Raw genomic sequence first — 25350 nt, 5'->3', positions numbered from 1 at the left:
TGTAAATAGAATATGTACTTAAAAGTACCTCTACCAAGAAGAACCCGTGGCTAGATGGTTTTAGTACAGAATTTATATGTTTAGTGGCAGAAAATTCCTGTGAAAAATCCAACATTCCTTCATGATAGTAATCTTAGAGAAGCAAGCAACATACCCTAACATAATAAAAAGTAATTTACATTAATTCCACAGCTGGCATCAACCTAAATGAAGAGAAACTCAAAAATTTAAGTAAAAGCAGACAGAAGACAATGCCTATTCTCTTCATACATATTCAGTATCATATGACTTCTGAGAGGAATAAGACAACAGAAGGAGATGAAGTGGATATAAAAGAAGTAAAAATACATTAATTTGTAGATGATATGACTTATGCATCAAAGAAGCCAATGAGTCAGAAATTTAAACAAATGATAAAACTTACAGTAAACTATCGAAGTAGATAAGACACAGACATCACTAGTCTTCCTATATATAAATGAAAAACAAGATGGGAAAAACTAAAGGAAACAGTACATTTCACAATAGCATCAATAAAATAAAATGAATTGGACTAACTCTAGCCAAGTGTGAGGCCAGGAAGCAGTAAGACCGGGTAACAGGCCCAGGTCAAGTATAGAATTGAAGCCTATACCTTTGTCACAGTGGGCCAGGTAAAACTTCCTCTACCTTTATAAGGTCATGTCCAACAGCTCCTGAAATTCCTCCTTATGCAAATGAGGCATCCCCAGAGCACTGCATCTGGCCAATATTGTAGTCTCTTTGATCACTCCTTCTTTCCCCACAAAGGTTTAAAAAGCCCTTATTCCCCACCTTACAATGAGATGGCTCACTGAAGCTGCCTCCCAACAGTCTGTTCTCACTATGCTTCCTGCCTCCTGAGGCCACTCACTCCATGGTCCTTTGGTTCTTCTGTGCTCCCTGACTCAGGCTCTACTGGTTGTGATTGCAGGATGATCATGCTGCTATGTGTTTGGAGTCAGAGTCTGAACAGCAGCTCATCAAGTGACATATTACATAATTAAACATTTAACGCTCAGAATACCCAAGATACAATTCACTGACCACATGAAGCTTAAAGAAGAAAGAAGACCAATGTGTGGATTCTTTAGTCCTTCTTAGAAGGGGGAAGAAAAATACTCACAAGAGGAAATATGGAGACAAAGAGTGAAGCAGAGACTGAAGGAAAGGCCATCTACAGACTGCACCACCTGGGGATCCAGCCCATACGCAGCCACCAAACCCAGACAATATTGTGGATGTCAAGAAGTGCATGCCTGACATAGCTTTCTCCTGAGAGGCTCTGGCAAAGCCTGACAGATACAGAGGCAGATACCTGCAGCCCACCATTGAACTTAGAATAGGGTCCCCAATCTGAGAGTTAAAGAAAGTACTGAAGGAGCTGAAGAGTTGTGTGAACCCATAAGAAGAACAACAATATCAACCAACCAAAGCCTCCAGAACTCCCAGAGACTAAATCACCATGACAAGAGTACACAGGGATGGATCTATTGCTCCAGTCCCATATGTAGCAGAGGATGGCCTTGTCTGTCATCAATGGAAGGAGAGTCCCTTGGTCCTGTAAAGGCTCAATGCCCCAGTATAGGGGAATCTCAGGGCAGGGAGGTGGGAGGAAATGTGTGGGTGGAGGAGCATCCTCACAGAAGCAGAGGAGATAGTGGGTTTCTGGAGGAGAAGCAAGGAAAGGGGATAACATTTGAAATGTAAATAAAAAATATCCCATAAAAGAAAAAATGTCAAAAATAAAAGATATCGGAGAAGACAAGATATCTTTGCCAATAGGTTGGTAGTACTAATTTTTTGTAAATGACCATCTTCTCAAAAGAAATCTACAGATTCAACATAATCTCTATAAAAATTATAACACAATTCCTCATAGAAATTGGAAACAAAAATAAAAACAAATTAACTAACCAATCAAACAACCATGCAAAGGACTCCTGATTGGGGAACTCTTTGTTACACTGAGGCAAACCTGATGGCTGCAAATAGATACACAGTTATTTATTCATCACCCTACATGAGGATGCTCTGCTTTCTCCAAGAATATTTTAGTATGTCAGAAATCAGTGTCAATAGGTATGTAGAGTTTTGTCTAGATCTTCATTTTGGTCTGATGATAAACATGTCTGTTTTCGTGCCACACTAATTTTTATTACTATAGTTCTGTAGTACAATTGGAGTCTGGGATGCTGGTAGCTCTAGCCATTCTTTTATTATTCAAGATGTCTTTAGCTATTCTGGAAAATCGTGTTTCCAGATTAATCTTAGAATTAGGGTTTTGTACAATGGTGGCATGTAAAAGGCCTGCTCAGGTTGAAGCTAGACAGGGTCACAAGACTGAGAGGCAGAGGTGGATACAGATTTCTACCACTAACCAAAAAGTTATATGCAATTAATTCCCATTCTTAAGGGAAAAATCAGATATTTTCAGTATCATACTAGATAATTATAAGCATACTTCAGGGTAGGGCCAGAAATAGATGATCAACAAAAACCAAATTCAATGGTATTTAAAAAAAACATTTTATTTCCAACCATTCTGGAAATCAGTCTGGAGGTTCCTCAGAAAATTGGACATTGAACTACCTGCGGACCCAGCTATACCTCTCGGGCATATACCCAAAAGATGCCTCAACATATAACAAAGACACATGCTCCACTATGTTCATAGCAGCCTTATTTATAATAGCCAGAAGCTGGAAAGAACCCAGATGCCCTTCAACAGAGGAATGGATACAGAAAATGTGGTACATCTACACAATGGAATATTACTCAGCTATGAAAAAAATGACTTTATGAAATTCATAGGCAAAGGGAGGGAACTGGAAAATATCATCCTGAGTGAGGTAACCCAATCACAGAAAAACACACATGGTATGCACTCATTGATAAGTGGCTATTAGCCCAAATGCTTCAATTACCCTAGATGCACAGAACAAATGAAACTCAAGATGGATGATCAAAATGTGAATGCTTCACTCCTTCTTTAAAAGGGGAACAAGAATACCCTTGGCAGGGAAGAGAGAGGCAAAGATTAAAACAGAGACTGAAGGAACACCCATTCAGAGCCTGCCCCACATGTGGCCCATGCATATACAGCCACCAAACTAGACAAGATGGATGAAGCAAAGAAGTGCAGGCCGACAGGAACTGGATGTAGATCTCTCCTAAGAGAAACAGCCAGAATACAGCAAATACAGAGGCGAATGCCAGCAGCAAACCACTGAACTGAGAACAGGACCCCCGTTGAAGGAATCAGAGGAAGGACTGAAGGAACTTGAAGGGGCTTGAGACCCCATATGTACAACAATGCCAAGCAACCAGAGCTTCCAGGGACTAAGCCACTACCCAAAACTATACATGGACTGACCCTGGACTCTGACCTCATAGGTAGCAATGAATATCCTAGTAAGAGCACCAGTGGAAGGGGAAGCCCTGGGTCCTGCCAAGACTGAACCCCCAGTGAACTAGATTGTTGGGGGGAGGGCATTAATGGGGGGAGGATGGGGGGAACACCCATATAGAAGGGAAGGGGGAGGGTTTAGGGGGATGTTGGCCCGGAAACCGGGAAGGGGAATAACAATCAAATGTAAATAAGAAATACTCAAGTTAATAAAGATAAAAAAATAAAAAATAAATAAATAAAGAACAACATCATCAACTAACCAGATCGCCCACCAAAGCTCCCAGGGAATAAACAAGCAACCAAAGAGTACACAAGGGGTAACAATGGCTCCAATTGGATATGTAGCAGCGGACAGCCTTATCTGGCATCACTGGCATGGGTGCCCCTTGGTCCTGTGAAGGCTTGATGACCGAGAATAGGGAAATGAAGGCCTCTGAGACAAGAGTGATTGTGCAGTTGGGGCAGCACTGTCATAGAGGCAGGGGGAGGGAGTAGGGGTAGGGGGCTTATGGAGGAGAAATTTGGAAGGACGTAACACTTGAAATGTAAACAATAAAATAACAAAAATTTAATAAACAAAAATTGATTAGGAATGACTAGACAGATGATCTTGTAACTTGAGTGTTTAATTTTTCACTTTATTGTTTATCTAATTTGTTGACCTTCACAACCTTTTAGTGCGTCTTATTCAAGTTTCTAATTATCTAAGAGCAGGATTATATAAAATTAGCCCATTCATGAGCCGTATCCTTAGCTCATGTAATGAGAATTTTGCCAATGCCCACCTCAGAAACGGGTATTTGAAGGCACAATGCTTCTTGCAATGAATTTGTTGAGAAACTCAACATCCATGTGGTTGTCTGTAATCTGCCACCAAAGCAGAATAAATCATAAAAACAAATGCAAATCCTTCCAAAAAAAGAGAAGTACAGTTCTATTTCTTTACCATAATTGTTAAGATTATCTTATTATTTTATTGACTACACATTATATGCCAGTAATGATGTTAAATGTTTCATGGAGTTTCCTAATAATATTTTGAGGTTATATTAAACCCATATTTTCTTGCACAATAATTTCAAATGTTGAACTTTGCAATGCTTATCATTCGGAAAAAAATACTACTAATATGCATCATTCTCCTTACTGAAATTCTCATCTGTTGTTTATAAATGAATCATTAGCATAAATAGATGAAAATGATTTTTTAAAAAAAAATATGAGTCCACATTAAATTTAATCTTTAAATAATGCATGTTCTGGTTAACCTTTGTAATTCATTGGATGATTTTGAAACATACAGGAGACATCCATCTGAGCATATCTGTGAGAGTGAATACAGAGAATATCTTGTGCACTGCAGTCTACTCTTAAGATAGAAGACTTCATCCTTTGTGTAGGGGCTCTGGAGTGAATGCAAAGTAGGAAGCCAACTGAGTGCCAGCTAGCTTTGATTGCTACATTTCCCGACTCTAGATTCATTATGGCCAGGTACGTTACATTCTTTCTTCAATAATATATGTCATGATTGACAATATCCTAAAATCAAAGACACAATAAGTCTTTTCTTAAGATGCTCTTGTGAGGCAGTTTTTAACAGTTATGAGAAAAGTGACTGAAACTATCAGGAAAGTTGACTTATGGTTAATTCGTTAAGTCATATATGACCATATATTTTTGTGTCTTTTGAATATTTTATTATACACTTTGGACAATTTCATGTTTGTATGCAGTGAATTGTAAAGATATTCACCACATTATTATTCTTTCTCTCTTGCTATTCTTCTCTTCTTCTTGATTGTATTCTTCACAACTAATTCATATATTAAATTGATGTCTTATTTATTTGTGCATTTCTAGCATAGTTAACCATATTTTTAAGTACTAGCTTTATTTTAGGGATGTTAATGGATTTTCTCTTAAATACTGTGTGTTCTTCATTCTCATGCCCAAAGTATATCAATTTGTTTTATTTATTTTATTGGGGTTTGAAATTTGCCTTCCTATATTTCTCAATCATTATGAGGTAATTACATAACTTTTCTGCATTGAATTTCACTCCTATAAAAGTCTTCACAAATCTTCCCCATCTGTATAAAAATGACAAAACTGTTGTTTCATGTCTTCCATATACTTTAGAGTATGGAACTTTAAAAAAATGAGTACTTATTACAAAACTTGACAAACACTTAGTATGAAAATTTCAAGCAATAAAGAAAAGTATAATGAGAAAAATAAAATAATGTAAAAAATAATAGGACTAAAAACATGTAGTAGACTAAAAGTATCTGATCAGACATACCATTAATCATATACACTATGTCTGAATAAGTGAATATTACTGTATATGTTCTTTCTTTATTTTTTATTTTAATTTATGATAGCCTTTGTTTACACCTGTATTACCAAAAGGGAGAGAGCATTTAAACTTCTTAATACTGAACAATATAGCTGACCTTGTCAGATTGAAAAAAAAATCACATTTTCAGTGTTTATCTAATTGTAAAAATCTGCAGTATTGTATTGGCACATGCAGTTCCCTTTAGCAAGTAGAATGCCTACTCTTTAGGCAGCCTTTTAAAATATAAACAAAGAAAAGGAAATGACACATAAAACTGCATTTAATTAAAATATTTTAAAAATGAGTTAGTTCACACTGGAAAATATCTTCTTACCTCTCCACCACAACAGCTGTAAAAGAAGTTATCCTTCCTACTTGAGTGAAGAGTTACAAAAATTAATCATTTTCTGTTATTAACTATTTAAATACATCACAAACTACTTTGAACTTACTATGAAAGGTAGCAAACTTCAGAAGAAAAGATGTACGGAGACTATTCCATTTGTGGAGGAGCAGAACTACTGAGGAATTAGAAATGGATTCTAAGTGAAGGAACTATTAATATAATCAATTTAATTCATATGGTACTGACTTAATTTTATCTCAACTCATTTGGTTGAAATTAAATCTAATTGAGTAAGATTAATTCTTCTAATTCTTCCATATCTTACCCATCTACAGATTTTTATCAACAGGAACAGAACCAATGGATCCACTTTCTTATCCCTTAGTAATAGTATATCAGCCGCTCCCCCCAGTACCCTTCATATAAGTCCTCTACCCATTCTACCTTCTCCTCTTTTGAGAATGAATCCTCCTGTGGGTGTCACTTCCTACTACCCCAACACCACATACACACACATCAAGTCACTGAGGACTAGACACATCTTCTCCCAATGAGGCCATACAAGGCAGTCTGTTTAGGGGTATAGGAACCGCAGGCAAGCATGCAGGCCACACTCAGGAACAACCCCCCACCACCACCACCACTCCAGTTGATTGGGGATCTTCAAAACCAAGATGCTCATCTTCTACATATGTGCAAGGGATCCAGGTTAAGTCTGTATTTTCCCTTTGGTTGGTGACTCAGTTTCTGGCAGACCCCAAGGGTCCAGGCTGATTGACTTCAGCATATTTCCTGTGGAGTCCCTTTTCTCTTCATTACAGTCAATCCTTCTCCCAACTCTTCCATAAGACTCCCTGAGCTCTATGCTATTTAGGTGTGAATCTCTGCATCTTATTCCATTGGCTGTTGTGTGGGGCCTCTTGTAGGACAGTTGTGCTAGCTTCCTGTCTGTGAGCATAACAAAGTATTTTAACAGTATCAGAGATTGGTTCTTGCCCAAATGGTGGGTCTCAATTTGGGGCAGTCATTTGTTGGCCATTCCTTCAGTCTCTGCTTTGTATTTTCCCCTATACACCTTGTAGGCAGGACACATTTTGAGTAAAATGTTTTTGTGGGTGAGTTGCTGTTCTTATCTCGCACTGAAAATCCTGCCTGGCTTCAGGAGGTGACTTATATAGTCTCCACATCCCTTACTTATGGGAGTCTTAGCTAGAGTCATGCCTATAGACCCCCTACGACCTTCCCCCATCCCAGGGCTCAGGCACATCCTAGAAATTGGTCCCCACTGCCAATTTCCCTTCTCTTTCCCATGCTCTACTTATATATGATACACAGTCCCATCCTTATCCCCTCTTCCAGTTCCCTTCTTCCATTGACATCCAATATATATTCTGTTTTCCCTTATGAGAAAGATTCCACAATCCTCCACTGGGCACTCCTTGCTATTTGGCTTCTGTGCCTCTGTTGCTTATAGCATGATTATTCTGTACTTTATAGCTAATATCCACATATAAGTGAATACATACCATTGATGTCCTTTCAGGTCTGGGTTATCTCACTCAGGATTATATTTTCTAGTTCCATCGACTAACATATAAACTCTATATACTTGTTTTTAATAGCTGATTAGTATTCCATTGTGTAAATGAACCACATTTTCTGTATCTGTTCTTCAGTTGAGGGATATATAGGTTGTTCCCTGTTTCTGGCTATTGCAAATAAAGCTGCTATGAACATAGCTGAGCAAGTGCCTTTCTGAGATGGTCTTTAGGGTATATGCCCAGGAGTGGTGTAGCTGGGTCTTGAGGTACAACTATTCCCAGTTTTCTGAGAAACATCAAAATTGATTTGCAGAGTGTTTGTAAAATTTTGGATGCCCACCAGCTGTGGAAGAGTTTCCTTTGCTCCACAAACTTGCCAGCATGTATTGTCCTTTGAATTCTTAATTTTAGCCATTCTAATGGTTTTAAGGTGAAATCTCAGTGTTGTTTTGGTTTGCATTTACTTGATGACTAAGGAATTTGAATATTTCTGTAGTCTATTTTATTAAATACTAGAATGGCTACTCTAACTTGTTTCTTCAGTTCTTTTGATAGGAAAACCTTTTTCCAGCCCTTTATACTGATAAAATGACAATCTTTTTTGCTGAGATTGGTTTCATATATACAACAAAATTTTGGATTCTCTTCAGGAATATGTCTTCTTACTTTGATTGAGTTCATTGATGGCGAGAGGTACTAATGACTAATTGTTCTAACTTCCTGTTATTTTGATATTCGTGGTGGTTGTATTTGTGTTTGGGGTTCTCTTTTATTAGGCTTAATGGAGTGAAACTATATATATATCTTCTGTTTTCTTGAGTGTAATTAGTCTTATTGGGTTGAAGTTTTCCTTCTAGTGTACTTTGTGTGATTGGATTTGTGTAAATACTTTTCCACTAATTTTGTTTAAATTTGGTTTCATCATGGGATATCTTGGGTTCTCTGTCTATGGTGATTGAAACATTTTCTATGTAGTACTCTGGGCAGACATCTGTAGCTTGTAAGTTCTCCAAAACCTCTTCCCAGGTCCAGATTCTGATAGATCTGCCTATATATATTTCATTGTCTTCTTCAATTACAGATTTTAATATTCTTTCTTACTTCTATATATTTAGTGTTTTGATAATTAAGTGGCAGGAAGATTTTTATTTCTGGTCCAAGATGATTGGTGTTCTGTAAGCTTCTGGAACATTCCTAGGCATATCCTTCTTTAGGTTTGGGAAATGTTCTTCTGTGATTTTGTTAAAGATGATTTCTGGGCCTTTGAGCTGAGAGTCTTCTCCTTCTATTCCCATTTTACTTAGGGTTAGTTTTTTCAATGTGTCCCAAACGTTCTGGATGTTTTGCATCATGAACTTCTTATATTTCCCATTTTCTTTGACAAATATATTGATTTCTTCTATAATATCTTCTAGGCCTGAGATTCTCTTTCATCTCCTATATTATGTTGATGATCTTTATGTCTATAGTTTCTATTCCATTTTCTAGGCTTTACGTCTTCATGATTGTGTTTGTGTTTCCCCTTTTACATCTGGGACAATTTTATTAATATCTTTTCTTGTTTGCTTGTATTTTTCTTTATTTCTTTGTTTCATTTTTTAATGCTTCTACCTGTTTAAATATATTTTCCTGTATTTCCTTAAGGGGTTTATTTATATCCTATTTAAAGGCCTCTATCATCTTTACAAGATTGAACTCAAGATCCTCTTCCCATGATTCAGTTACATTAGAATATCCAGGGTTTGTTGTTGCAAGAGAGCTGGGCTCTGGTGATGCCATCTTGCCCTGGATATTGTTAATTGTGTACTTAAGATGTCTGTTAGGCATCTGTTTTTCTATAGTGTGGCTAGATGCTACTGATGGAAGCAGGACTTCTTGGGAAGGTATGGAGAACCATGGGGATCTGGGTACCTAACTGTGCTGGCCTCAAGCAAACCCAACTGGCAAGGGATTGGTGTGACAATGTTCCAAGCTGGTAGCTCCTGGGGGTTTCTGAGGCCTACATTTGGTAGTAGGAGGCTCATGGAGCTCTTGGGAGAAGGCGCAATGATAAATAAAGGAGCTTAGGGAGTGACAAACAGCTCACATTTACAGGCTGTATCCCAGGCCAACCCAACTGAGAATGTAGGCAGATCAACTAAGAAGGGACTGGTGCAGCAGGGTTCCAAATAATTAGTCTTGGGAACACTGAAGGTTCCCATATAGAAGCAGGATGCTCTTGGCATCCTGCAGGCAATTGTGGCCTGCAGAGTGAGCCAAGAGCTGGACAGTAGTGCTGAGAGGACCTTTCACAATTCACCTAAGTAGGCTGAGGCTGTAACACAGTCAGATTTGTGAGGATTCCAAATCATTTCTTTAGCCCTTTTCAGCCTAACCTTAAGAAAGTTTAATAACTCTTTTCATTTTTACCAAGGAAATTTAAGTTTCTAGTGTTTTTGTTTCTCCTTTCTATTTCACTGTATACCATTTTTACTTCTTCCAATTTTGCTCTTCTCAATCATGCATAATATGTTTATCAAGTTCTTATTGTCTTGAATAAACAAAAAATCCTTCATTTTTCACATTTTCTGTCTAAATTTGTCTCTCTAAATTTGTCTGCTTTAGTACATTAGATATGGGATCTGTAATTTTATATTTTGTTTGTGTGTGTGTGTGTGTGTGTGTGTGTGTGTGTGTGTGTGTGTGTGTGTGTGTGTGAACAGGTTGAAAAATCATGTTTAGTTCTTGTAATTTCTTAATCTGTTATCTTCAATTTCTTTTTAGTTTCACTTTGTGCTTCCCAATGTGGATTTTGTTGACAAAATGTAACTTGATGATGTCAATCACCAAGTCATCAAGTGACAGTCTTCAATAAACTTTGATTATTTTCATCTTTTTGCACTCTAGACAAAAAAAAAGATTTTTCCCTCAATGATCTTCTGTTGCTTCTCTCACTTCTTACTGTCCCCTAGATTGAGCCTGTTAAGGTATCATGCTCAGCAGACTGGTATACAAATGATTTATATATTGACATCTTGAAGTACTGCAGCAGGGTTACCAGAGCAGTTTACAGAAAGCTTCTCACTCATGAATACCTGAACTTGGCTCAGTATATCTGGATTTTGGTGGTCGATGAAATTTTGCTATGCTGTGTTGTGTGAATTGAAATAAATATTCATTACTATCAATTGTTATATACTATTGAAATTATATTAAATGTGTCAGTCATTTGTTTCCTATTTTCATCATCTAAAAATTATGGAAAATGTGTTTGTTCTTTATATAAAGGTGAATACATATATTGTCATATTGTCACATTAAGTTTATCATGATAAATTCACAGACATACACTTATCATTTTAAAAAATTTTAAAGGTATTGCTATTGATGTTTTATTTTCACCATCTGTTTAATCCTTATAAACCTCATTCTTGTAAAATATATTTTAGTATCAAAGAATTAGCACAAACATGAATCCTAAATGTAATATTATATTTTAAATTCCCAGCTTCATTTGAAAAGAATTAATGTTTTCGTTTTAAACTGCAATGTCCACACAAAGTAAAAACACACATAGCATATTTCGATATAGTGTTTTGGGATCCACATAGTTGTCTATCATATTTTCTAGGAAAAAATGCTTTTGTAAAGACTCAGACTTGCTTATTTACTGCTCCTCCAGAACTGTCATTCCAACTTCAGCTTAACTGATTTTTTAAAATTATCTTTTCTTTTTATTGCATTTGTCGAGGGTGGTATAGAGGTTCGTAAATGTATTTGAGTACTTTTAGTGACTTGATGATATTTGATCTCCAGGAGCTAGAGGTATAGTCAGTTGTCAGCCAAACAAAGAGATTCTAGGAACAAAATTTGGGTCTTCTTAAAAAGCAGTAAGTCCCCTTAATTCTGCATCTCCATAATTGCTTTAAAAATCTAATAGTCATCCCAAGCTAACAAATAAAATGAAAGCAGTGTCAGGAATGGGTTTATTCTTTTGGACTCATTGGCCAATAAGCTCTCATAGACACCCTGTACCCTGTCCCCAAATAAACATATTATGTAGTTTGTATTGCCATTGTTATTGTTTGAATCCCAAAATTTGGTGAAGACAATACATACTTGAGTCAGAAAAGATGGAAAAACCAATCTTGTTCTCACTTGGAAGCTTCAAACACATTGGCTCACTGTCAACGTGCTAGAAGGACTTACATAAGCTACCAAAGCAGAAAAGTAATCATGAATCATAGCCATCTTTAAATTTTGCAAAGCACAACATTGACTAGTTTGGCAAGATATGCCAACTGGTACAATAGCTGCACAAACATCACAGGAGTTGGGCTTAAGTACCACTTCAAATCTGAAACTCATATCTGATATCATTATTTGGCCAAAACTTATGGCTAGAGAAGTCATGAGCCCTAGAGAAGGAACTACAACAATAATGGTACTAAATGGACATAATATTAAACTAACTTCTGATGGCATTATTGCTGTAGATCAATGCCTCTCCCAATCTTCATCTGAGAAGATTTTATTTGCAATAGATGGTGATAAACAGAGAGCTACAACTGGTTAAAATATGGAGAAATAAGAGACTACTAATTGAAACTTTTTTTGCAAATCATATTTTTAATGATGATTCTTAAATGTTTTAACCTCACTTGTAGCATACCACCTTCCAGAAGTTGTGGAAAAGGCAGGATATGTGGGAAGTGGACCTGTTTAGAACATTTCTTTGGAGCAACTCCTGTCTGTGTTGTCTGGAAATCAGCAGTTCAGTTCACAGGTTAGCCAGCAGCTGCAGCTAGATTCACTTACAAACACATTGAGGATATACCAGCAGTCCAAATCAGTAGACTCAGGCTAGCAACAGCAGTGACATAACCTAGCAGAAAGAGCCAGTCTTCAGCCTTCGCTTGGGTCAGCAGGAGGGATGAGGAGGGAAACCAGGAAAAGTTCTTGGCTGTGCCTCTCTCAGGGAAGCAAAGATCAGTCATGACACAAGACCCACAAGCATTGCACAGCTAGCTATACCAGCAAGCCAAGGTCTATCTCCTTCATTCTGTCGAGTCCTATTTATATTCTCTAAGCATCACATGTCCTTCATGTGCCTTGCCTTATCACAAGTCTTTCCTCAGCACTTGCCTTACCTCAGCACATGCATGAAATCAGCCCAATCCTACAAAGCAAAGAATCCTGTATCACATGTCCTTTCACATGTTTGCTTTAGCAGAACATCCTCTCTCCTGTGTCTACTTCAGTGAAATGTTCCTTCATGAGTCTTCCTTAGTCTTTTACCTGTGTCCACTTCAGGAAACATTCCTTCATATGTTTACACCAGCAAACACCATCAACACAACTGCCTCTCCAAATAATGCTTACATTTCCACTTCAACTTAATGTTCAATCCAAAGAGAACATAAATACTTCTTCCTTCTCAAAGGCTCAGGAATAAATGAAGAAATGTTAAAATTGGAATCAGTGGATAACCACAAGACATCATCTAGACACAGCAGGGCAACCTCCATACAAACTTATGGCAACTGTGATAGCACTTACAAACCATGTGGAAACTCACAATACATTAATTCCCAGCTTGGAGAGAGGACTTGGACATACAACTACATCAATGAGCAAGGAGAAACTGATAGATAACTCTTGGGAAAAAGAGACAGTTCTGTAAGAGTGTAGCCAGTGATAAGTAGACCACTCTCCAGTGAAAGACTGCACATCCAAAAATATTTGAGCAGCACAAATTGATCTTAAAGCATTAATTAAAATAATAAAAGCAGGAGAGAAATCCAGTTGAGTAGTAAAGAGTGTTAGATTGACAAAGAGATGAGGGAAAGGAACTAATAACAAACTCTACTGCGTCAATTCAGTATGTGTGTGTACAATGTTTATATCAAAATTTGCACAATCAAACCTATTTTTTATTCAGATAGTGGTAAAGGTAATGCAGTTTTACAGCAAAAAGTAATTAGGTAATGATATCTCTAAATAAAAATTTTAACTTCCTAGTATCCCTAGATTCATTTAGAATATATATAAGCTATCTCACATAGAATTGTGAAATAGCATAATTCTCTAGTTTATGTAAATTTATCTCTATTGGGGTCTTGGTTCTTGCAATGATATTACAAATAAAAAACTTTAGTAATAGCAGAAATTTGCATTACAGATTCCCACTGTGACAATATTATCTGCAGTGTGATAGTTGTGTTAGATTTTTCAATTTCACTGAATGTGGAATAATAAGACTGTATGTGACCTTCTAGTCTCCCTGTGCACCAAAACTGGGGCTTTCCTACAGCCTTCAGACACAAAACCTGCCTGCAGAGAGCTGGTCTGCCAGGAGCACTCTCTTTACTAAGCCCACAGCCCAAAACTCTCTCTACTGACTATCCAAAAAGAGACCCACTGGGAGTATACAGGGCTCAGGAACAGCAGTGAGGCCAAGACAAGACACTTCCAGGCTCCATATCTGCCCACAGCAGGGGCTGTCCCACAGCACTGGACTCAAAACCTGCCTGCAGAGAGCTGGTCTACCAGGAACCCTCTGAGTCCAAAGATTACAGGCTCACAAACCACAGGCCCACAGATGAGATAAAACTCCAGTCAGAGACAGCAAGATCAACTAACATCAGAAATAACCAGATGGCGAGAGGCATGCACACCAACCAAAGTAGCAAAAACCAAGGCTACTTGACATCATCAGAACCCACTGCTCCCACCACAGCAAATAATGGATATCGCAAACACCTGAAAAACAAGATTTGGACTTAAAAATCACATCGTATGATGATAATACAGAACTTTTAGAAGGACATAAGTAACTCCCTTTAAAGAAATACAGGACAACACAAGTAAAACGAGTAGAAGCCCTTAAAGAGGAAACACAAAAATCCCTTAAAGAATTACAGGAAAACACAACTAATGGGTGAAGTAATAGAACAAAAGCATCCAGGATCTAAAAGTAGATATAGGAACAATAAAAAAATCACAAAGGGAGGCAGCCCTGGAGATAGAAAACCTAGGAAAGAGATCAGGAGTCATAGACGCAAGCATCAGCAATGGAATACAAGAGATTGAAATGAGAGTCTCAGGTGCAGAAGATATCATGGAAAATATGGACACAAAGTCAAAGAAAATGAAAAAAGCAAAAAGCTCCTAACCCAAAACTTCCAGGAAATCCAGGACACCATGAGAAGATCAAATCTAAGGATAATAGGTATAGAAGAGAGTGAAGATTCCCAACTTAAAGGGCCAGTAAATGTCTTCAACAAAATTATAGAAGAAACCTTCCCAAGTCTAAAGAAATATATGTCCATAAACATACAAGAAGCTACAGAACACCAAAGAGATTGGAAGAGAAAAGAAAATCCTTCTGTAATGTAATAGTCAAAGCACCAAATGCACTAAACAAAGAAAGAATATTAAAAGCAGTAAGGGAAAATGGTCAAGTAACAAATAAAGTCAGACCTATCAGAATTACATTAGACTTCTCAACAGACAGTGAAAGCTAGAAGGCCCTGGACAGATGTCACACAGATGTTAAGAGAACACAAATTACAGCTCAGGCTACATTATCCAGCAAAACTCTCAATTAACATAGATGGAGAAACCAAGATATTCCAAGACAAAACCAAATATACTCCATATCTTTCCACAAATACAGCCTTATGAAGGATAATAGATAGAAATCTCCAACACAAGGAGGGAACTGCACCATAGACAAAGCAAGAAAATAATCTTCTTGAAACAAACCCAAAAGAAGATAGTCACCCAAACATAATTCCAACTCTAATAAAAATATTAGGAAACAACAATAATTGGTTGCAAATATCTCTTAACATCAATGGCCTCAACTCCCTAATAAAAAGACATACTAAAAGACTGGACAATTAAACAGGACCCAGCATTTTGCTGCATACAAGAAACAAAACTTAGTAACAAAGACAGACACTACTTAAGTGTAAAAGGCTGGGAAAATTTTTTTCCAAGCAAATGCTTCCAAGAAGTAAGCTGGAGTAGTAATTTTAATATCAAATAAAATTGACTATCAACAAAAAATTATCAAAAATTATAAGGATGGACACTTCATACTCATCAAAGGAAAAATCTACCAAAGACTGAAGGAGGTGAAGGGATTTGCAACACCATAGGAAGAACAGTAATATCAACCAACCCGACCCTGCCAGATCTTTCAGGAATTAAACTACCAACCACTGAGTAGACATGGAGGAGCCATGACTCTAGCCACATGTAGCAGAATATGGGCATGTTGGCATCAATAGGAGGAAAAGCCCTGGTCTTGGAAGGCTTTCCCAATGCAGGTTAATGCCAGGGCATTGAGGGAATGTGTGGGTAAATGGATCTTCTCTTCAAAGAAGCAGGAGGTACAATGGGGAGATGGTGGAAAGGATAGCATTTGAAATATAAATACATAAGGTATCCAGGAAAAATAAAATTCAAAAAACATAGGCTGTATACATCTTAGTAAGTTCATGATGGTATTTTGGAGAAGGCTATATAAAGGAGAAAAATTCCAACCAAAGTGGTTGGAAAGTTTTTTCCATGACCCAGACACAAAGTGGTGTGAGTGAAAATCAGTGCTGTTTTCCAATTTATCTTCCCTTTTTACCAGGTATTCTACAGTTACTGCTGCTACTGTCACTCTCTGCTGATATCAAAATTAATCTTTTTTCGCCCATCAATGTCAAATAAAGACCAATGTCTTTCTAGAAATCATTCAGGCCTCCAGCACAAGATTGTGTGGCTTTCGAGGCTGGCAACCTTCTATGTTGAGTAGTTATTCAAGTTTTATGCATCCTGGAAATCCCTAGTTTGCACTTCATAAGCCAATCTACTTGGAATATACATCCATTATATTATCTCTGTTCCTCTAAAGACCCTTAACTAATACATGCACCATTATATGAATCACAGCTCACAGAAAGTATTTGAAAATCAAGACTTGTTAAGCGTAATGGCCCATTTTCTTCAAAGGAATAAAATGACTGGTGCCTGGTCACCAAGAAGGCTGGATTGTATGATGTCTAACAATTTGGTTATCTTTTTGTTTTTCTATGGAACAAGCCTTCTGAAATCCCCTAATAGCCTCAGCATTGTTTTTCCCTTATCCAGAGCTTAGGTTCTCAGTGAATTGAATCCATCTTTATGAAAGATGTACCATGTAGTTTGCATCCTACATTAATAGAATCTATTTTTATGCTTATTTAAAAGACATTTCTCCTTAGGTCCTTGCCCAGAGTACTGTTTTTCAGTCAAAAGAACTTATATGTATTGTAAAGGTCACAGTTGCTTACCTAATTTGAAAGAGAGGTTTGATGTAGTTATACCTGAAGCTTTGTTGTCACAACTGTCATGTACAGACTTTTCTCCCAAAGGTTTATTGTGGTTAGATGTATAAAACTGTTAAAATATGAAGTCAGACTCTGGAAGTTTTGGCCAAGGACCTGCAAAATAGTGCTAACTTGAATATAATTCTTAACTTTATGCAGATTGTTTCCCTGCTAGTCACGACAAGTACTTGAACAAATTTGCACATACATCATGAAATAACATCAATCCCTAGCCACAAATAAATTTAATGAGAATGAACATAAGAAAAGAAATTTCTCACTAGGCTAATACAGTTTTTCTTATTGAAATATATAGTTGAGGTCCAAAGATGGGGTCAGTCATTTTGGAGAAATCAGGATATCAAATAATTCATATATGTAAGATGAGAGTTTAGTTCTAATAAATTTTGTTATATTTTACAATAAGCAAATTTATTTAATTTAAATAAGCAAACCATGATAGAAAAAATCATAAAAGTATTACAATACACATAAACAAAAACATCTAGAATGTACAGATTCAATGCATCTTAAGGACATGCACAGATTAAAGGTATAAATTGGATAATCAGGCAAGGAAATTGGGAGAGAAAAAGCAAAATGGATGAAGGATGGAAGCTCAGAGAAAGTTACACATTGAGGAGAAAGTTATTAGACGAAGCATCATTGAGTTAGTGAAAATATGCCTTCTGAATGCTAATATTACATTGTTGCCATTGGATCCTTGCAATATTCAAAGGGCTGGTAATTTTACTGCCTAGAATACACATTGGGTCTAATATCTAGTCCTACATTAAACTAGATGTGATGGCACACATTTTATCTCCAGCCTTCTGGAGACAGAGGCCTGGGTTTGAGGTCAAAATTAGCTACATAGCAAAATTGAAGAACGAACCGAGGGCAGAGAAGATTCTTCTCTCTCTCTTCCTCCTCCCGCTTCTTCGCCCCGGCCTCCGCCGTTTTCCGCCTTCTCGCCCCGCCTTCGCCTTCGCCTTCGCCTTTCATACACATGTACATGACACAGAAATAAATATGTCTTAACAAAAGAGATTTCAGTAAAGTAACAAGAGGACCATCTATTTCTGTGTCTTGCCATATAGTACATAGGTGGTATAAACTGAAATCAGAATGGAAAATATAATATTTTAAATGCATGTTGAGATCAATAATGCAATAAAAAGAGAATTTTATGCAATAGAAAAGAGTATACCAAAAAAGGTCTTCAATTTTTAAAATTTTACTGAAAAAAAATATTTAAGATGAATGCTTTGACTTAGAGTCTATGATTGGAGCACTTTTAATAAATAAACGAAAGACAAGTTGAATCCTGAATTCATATTACTGACAAAGGAAAGAAATTTTTTTTGCAAATACTCAATTTCAAATTAAAAACCATACACTGTAGATTTTGGTAAATTATTATCAAAAAGTTAGACAATATGAAGTATAATATTAATGATAAATAACACAGTTACTATAAATTAATCTAGAAGATAGTAAATAATGATAACTATAGAAACTATTAATTGATTCCTATTTTGTCCTCAAATACATATCACATCCTGAAGAAGACTGCAGTGAAATTGAAGGAGCTACTGTGATTATTACTGATTTTAACTTTCCTTTAAAAATAAATAAACATGTTGTGAGAATTAAAAACTTTATAAACTAAATTAATTAAATGTACCATGTATTTATTTTATGAGGTTCAATGTGCTTTTTTGTCTGCTCTATTAGTATATCTCTAGTCCTGTCCTCATCATCAACATCTCTTTTAAATATATATATAATTATTTTATTAAATATATAATAAAATATATGCAATATATACAATTTTTAGAACTTATTATGCAAATATTGATATTCTTTCACTGTGAATGTAGGCCATTTCAAAGGATTTGGTGATTGACAATATTGTGTGTGTGTGTGTGTGTGTGTGCAGATGCAGTAGAAGTGAAAAAGTGTGTTTAAATGGCTGGATGTGTGGTGTGTGTCTCTAAGCTCAAAAAAAAAATATTCCATTTTTTAAAAATGTTTTATTCTGGAATCATATATGAGTATGAATGTATGAAGAATACTGATTTAATCTTTACCAAATACTATGCTCCAATGATACAGCATTTCATATATTTTCTATAGAAAGGTAACAAGCTTATATACTGATACACTTTTCAAATACATTGTTTACAACAAACAAACATCTTATAAATTCCATACCACAAAGCAGGGGTAAGTAATTTCAGTTTTAAGTCTAGATATTATCTGATGACATTCATCGCTTTTGGGTTGATGGAAGCTAATATTCAGTTAAATTAATACATTACTTACTTTTTGGGTTTTTTTATGTTTTTGTTTTGGATATTTTTTATTTACATTTCAAATAATATTCCTTTTCTCAGTTTCTGTCCACATTAACCACATATCCCAGTCCTCCCTTTCTTTTGGGGTGTTTCCCTCCCAAACCATCCACCTTCCCCACATCCCTGCCCTGACATTTCCCCCTACTGGAGGTCCAAACTTGCTTGGGACCAAGGAACTCTCCTTCCTTTAATTTTAACAATTTCATCCTCTTCTCGCCTTGGCTGCAGTCTTGAGTCTGTTCCTTGGGTACTCTTTGGGTGATGGTTTTAATCTCTTGGAGCTCTGGACAGCGGTGGTATTGTTGTTCTTATGGAGTTGCAAGCCCCTTCAGGTCCTTCAATCCTTTCTCTAAGTCCTCCAGTGGGGACCCCATTCTCAGATCAATGGTTTCCTGCTAGCATTCACTTTTGTATTTGTCATGCTCTGGATTAAACTCTCAGTAGACAGCTATATCTCATGTCAGCATGCACTTCTTGACCTCAGCAATATTATCTGGGTTTGGTGGCTGCATGTATATAGGCTGAATCGCCAGGTAGGGCGGGCTCTGAATGGTCATTCCTTCAGTCTCTGCTCCAAATTTGTCTTCATATCTCCTCCAATGAATTTTTTGCTGTCCATTTTAAGAAGGACTGAAGCATCCACACTTTGGTCATCCTTCTTTTTAGCTTCATGTGGTCTGTGGATTGTATCTTGGTTAGCTTGAGCTTTTGTGCTAATATCCACTTATCAGTGGGTGCATACCATGTGGGCTTTTTTTTTTGTGATTGTGTTTTACTTTCTTTTCTGAATATAGGTGACCTTCATTTGAAGCATAGGTACTCAGGATGGAGAGTTCATCTTGGTGGACTTTTCCTTTGATGAGTATGAAATGTCCTTCCTTACTTTTTTTTTGATAACTTTTAGTTGAAAGTCGATTTTATTTAATATTAGAATAGCTACTTCACCCTGTTTCTTGGGACAATTGCTTGAAAATATTTTCCAGCCTTCTCCTTCAGGTAGTGTGTCTTTGTCAATGAGTGTGATTCCTGTATGAAACAAAATGCACAGGGTTCTTGTTAGTATCCGGTCTGTTAGTCCTATGTCTTTTTATTGCTATATTGAATCCACTGATGCTAAGATGTTATTACAGAACAGTGATCTGTTGTTTCCTGTTATTTTGTTGTTAGAGATGGAATTATGTTTGTGTGGTGATCTTCTTTTTGGTTTCTTGCAGGAAGATTAAATTCTTGCTTTTACTATAGTATAGTTTCCCTCCTTCTTTCCATCTATTAGCCTTTGTAGGGCTGGATTTATGGAAAGATATTGTGAAAAATTGGATTTGTCATGGAATATCTTGGTTTTGTCGTCTATGTTACTTGAAATTTCTGCTGGTTATAGTAGCCTGGGCAGGCATTTTTTCCATAGGTCTGCATGATGTCTACCTGGGGTCTTTCATAACCTCTTGTAAGGTCTGGTGTAATTCTCATAGGTTTGCCTTTATATGTTACTTGAATTTTCCCTTACTGCTTTTAATATTCTTTCTTTGTTTTGTGTATTTGGTGTTTGGACTGTTATATGATAGGAGGAATTTCTTTTCTGTTACGGTATTTGGAGTTCTGTAGGCTTCTTGTATTTTCATGGTCATCTTTTCCTTTAGGTTAGGAACGTTTTCTTCTATAATTTTTGAAGTTATTTACTGGTCTTTTAAGTTGGGAATTGTCACTCTCTTGTATACCTATTATTCACAGGTTTGGTCTTTTCTTTGTATCCTGAATTTCCTGGATGTTTTCGGTTAGGAGCTTTTTGCATTTTACATTTTCTTTGCTGGTTTTGTTGTTTTCTATGGTATCTTCTGCCCCTGAGATTCTCTCTTCTATCTCTTGTTTTCTGTTGGTGATTCCTGAGTCTATGACTTCTGATCTCTTTTCTAGGTTCTCTATCTCAAGGGTTGTCTCCCTTTCTTCTTTCTTTATTGCTTCTATTTCCATTTTTAGATCTTGGATGGTTTTGCTCAATTCCTTCACCTGTTTGATTATATTTTCCTGTAATTCTCTAAGCCATTTTTGTGTTTCCTTCAAAGGGCTTCTACTTGTTTACCTGTGTTTCCCTGTATTTCATTAAGGGATTTGTTTATGTCTTTTTTAAAGTCCTTTATCATCATCTTGAGATGTGATCTTTAAATCCAAATCCTGCTTTTCTGGTGTGTTGTAGTATCCAGTATTTGCTTTTGTGAGAGATGTGGGTTTTGATGATGCCAAGCTGTTTGAGTTTCTGTTTCTTAGTTTCTTGCACTTGCCTCTTGCTATCTGGTTATCTCTGATGTTAGTTGGTGTTCCTTTCTCTGACTTGAGTTTGTCCCTCCTGCGGGCCTGTAAGCCTGTTAGCATGTGAGCCTGTGATCTTAGGAGTGAGAGTGCTCCTGGGAGACTAGCTCTCTTAGGGCAGGTTTTGGGTCAGAGAGCTGTGGGACAGCCCCAGCTTTACATACAGATGGAGACTGTCCTAGGCTGCCCTTCAGCTCCTACACTGTGTGTGCTCCTGGAGTGTCTCTTCTTGGAGAGTCAATGGAGAAAGTGGGGTCTCACTTTTTGGCTGTGGGCTTAGGACAGAGAGCACTCCTGGTAGCTTAGCTCTCCGCAGGCAAATTTTATTTTGCAGGGCTTTGGGACAGCCCCAGATCTGGTTGCAGATGGAGACTAGGAGGGTCTTGTCCCAGGCTGCCCTGCTGCTTCCTGCCCAGTGAGTTCCTGGTGGGTCTCTCTTTGTTTAGTTAGTGGAGAGAAAGTAGGATTCTACCTGTGGGCTTAGAGGGAGAGCACTCCAATTGACTTTTATATAATCTAATTATAAAAGAAATTACAATGAAAGTTGTTCTTTCCATGAAACTTAATTAATTCAGAAGGACTTCATAGAAACAGGATATTAAGAATATTTTATAATTACATGGCTGGGAAAGATAAACAAAACTCTTGAAACATTCTATCATTTAATTGCTTCCTATGTGTCTTGAAATTTGTAAGATATTCTGGGAGGATGGACTGTTCCAGGAAACTTGATCATGTTGGTGCAGGTTCAGAGTCCCAGGCATCCATGCATCCATGCACCCAGTCACCCTCCTGAGATGGTAGAACCTGCCTGCTCCCTACAAGATTCCTTGCCTAGAATACTTCCAACATAGAAAACATGAACTGTGGTTACGGAGTCTAGAGCAGAGTTCTCCATGCTAATGAGGTGTTTAAAATCCCAGAAGGTTTATCCAATAAGCTTCTCTTCACATTCTTCCCTGAAAAAGGTATTTAATCTCTGGTTAAGTACCAGAGGATTTAGATGATGAAAATCAATAAACAGCTTGGAATGAACCACTGTTTATTTCATTAAGAACCACTGGGGATTGTGGAGGGGAGCTGAACTCCCAGAAGTGCAGACAATCCTGAGACCTCAGGACAGAATGCCACTTCTGCGTACTTCTGTCTACATTCCCGGCCCAAGAGGAAACTGCATAGTGCCTCTGGAATATAGGAGGAGTCAGAAGCAAGAACCTGTTGATTTCTGCCTTCACCCAGAAATTAAATGAACCAGTACCACAGCTCCCTGCACCGAAATCTCCTGTGGGAGACAGCTGGAGTCTCAGAAGTGTGGACACTTTGGAGAACGTAGAGGAGACAACTACTTTCTGCCCACATTCCTGACCTAAGAGAAAATTGCTTACTGCCATCTCTGCCCTCTGAGCACAGGGACCTAGAACTAGTCAGGGGCAGGACCCTTGGGGTTTCTACTTGTGCAGAGATCTGAAAGCCAGGCTACAGGAGCACCTAAACACCTGAGAGGAGAGCTCTGTGTTCACAGATCTGTCTGAAAGAAAACAGGTCTGCAGGATTATTGACACACAGGCCTACAGTAGAGCCAAGCCATGTTGAGAGACAGCAAGACAAGTTAACACCAGAGACAACCTGATTGGACAAGGTAAGCACAGAAACCTTAGCAATAGAAACTAAGACTACGTGGCATCATCAGAGCCCAGTTCTCCCACCAAATCAAATACTGGACATCCAAACACACCTGAAAATGAAGATTTGGATTTAAAATCACATTTTATGACAATGATAGGGGACTTTAAGGATATAAGTAACTACTTTAAATAAATACACAACAACAAAAGTAAACAAATAGCAGCCCTTAAAGAGGAAACACAAAAATACCTTAAAGAATTCCTTAAAGAATTACAGGAAACTCAACCAAACTGGTGAAGGAAATGGACAAAATCATCCAAGATTAAAATTGAAAATAGAAACAATGAAGGAAGCACAAAGGGATACAAACCTGGAGATAGAAACATAGGGAAGAGATCAGGAATCATAGATGTAATCATCACCAACAGAATGAAAGAGATGGAAGAGAGAATCTCAGGGGCAGAAGATTCCATAGAATCATCAACACAACCATCAAAGACAATGTACAATGCAAAAATTTCCTAGCATACAACATCCAAGAAATCCAGGACAAAATGAGAAGATCAAACCTAAGGATAATAGGTATAGAAGAGAGAGAAGACTCCCAACTTAAATGCCCAGTAATTATAGAAGAAAACTTCCCTAACCTAAAGAAAGCCTGTTATATAATAGACGAAACACCAAATGCACAAAACAAAGAAAGAATTTTAAAAACAGTAAGGAAAAAGGTCACGTAACATGTAAAGGCAGACCTATACAATTACACCAGACTTCTCACTGGAGACAATGAAAGCCATAGGATCCTGGGCAGATGTCATACAGCCCCTAAGAGAACACAAAGGCCAGCAAAACAAAAAGGACTATACAAAGAATCAACAAACCAGGAGCTGAATCTTACAGAAAATCAACATGAGAGATAAACCCTTAGCCAGACTAAACACTGGGCACAGAGATAGTATCCAAATTAACAAAATCAAAAATGAAAACATAACAACAGAAACAGGAAATTCAAAAATCATCAGATCCTACTACAAATGCCTATATTGAACAAAACTGAAAAATATGGAAGAAATGGACAATTTTCTAGACAAATAACATGTCCAAAAGTTAAAATAGGACCAGATAAAACAGGGAAACAACCTGAAAACTCCTAAAGAAATAGAAGCAGTTATTAAAAGACTCCCAACCAAAAAGAGCCCAGGACCAGATGGGTTTAGTGCAGAATTCTTTCAGAGCTTCACAGAAGACCTAATGCCAATACTGTCTAAACTATTCCACAAAATGGAAACAGAAGGAACACTACATAATTCCTTTATGAAGCCACAATTATGCCTATACCTTAAGCACACAAAGACCGAACAAAGAAAAAGAAATTCAGACCAGTTTCCCTTATGAATATTGACTTCAAAATACTCAATGAAACTCTTGTTAACCGAATCCAAGAACACATCTAAAAGACCATCCATCATGATCAAGTAATCTTCATCCCAGGGATGCAGGGATGGTTCAGTATATGGAAATCCAGCAACATAATCTACGATATAAACAAACTCAAAGAAAAAGACCTCATCATCATTTCATTAGATGCTGAGAAAGCATTTGACAAAATTCAACACCCCTTCATCGTAAAAGTCTTGGAAAGATCAGCAATTCAAGGTCCTTACCTAAACATAGTAAAAGCAATATGCAGCAAACTAGTATCTAACATTAATAATGGAGAGAAACTTGAAGCAATCCCACCAAAATCAGGGATTAGACAAGGATGTCCACTTTCTCCTTACTTATTCAATATAGTACTGGATGTCTTAGCCAGAACAAACAGACAACAAAAGGAGGTCAAGGGGATAAAAATTGGAAAGGAAGAAGTCAGAATATCACTATTTTCAGATGGTATGATAGTTTTCTTAAGTGACTCTAAAAGTTCCACCAGAGAACTACTAAGCCTGATAAACAACTTCAGTAATGTGGCTGAGTATAAAATTAACTCAAGCATATCAGTAGCCTTCCTCTACTCAAAGCATAAACATGCTGAAAAAATTAGGGAAATGACACCCTTGG

Source organism: Rattus rattus, chromosome 1 (genome assembly GCF_011064425.1).
Source record: "Rattus rattus isolate New Zealand chromosome 1, Rrattus_CSIRO_v1, whole genome shotgun sequence".
NCBI lineage: Eukaryota > Metazoa > Chordata > Mammalia > Rodentia > Muridae > Rattus > Rattus rattus.
This window is presented reverse-complemented; position numbering follows the sequence as displayed.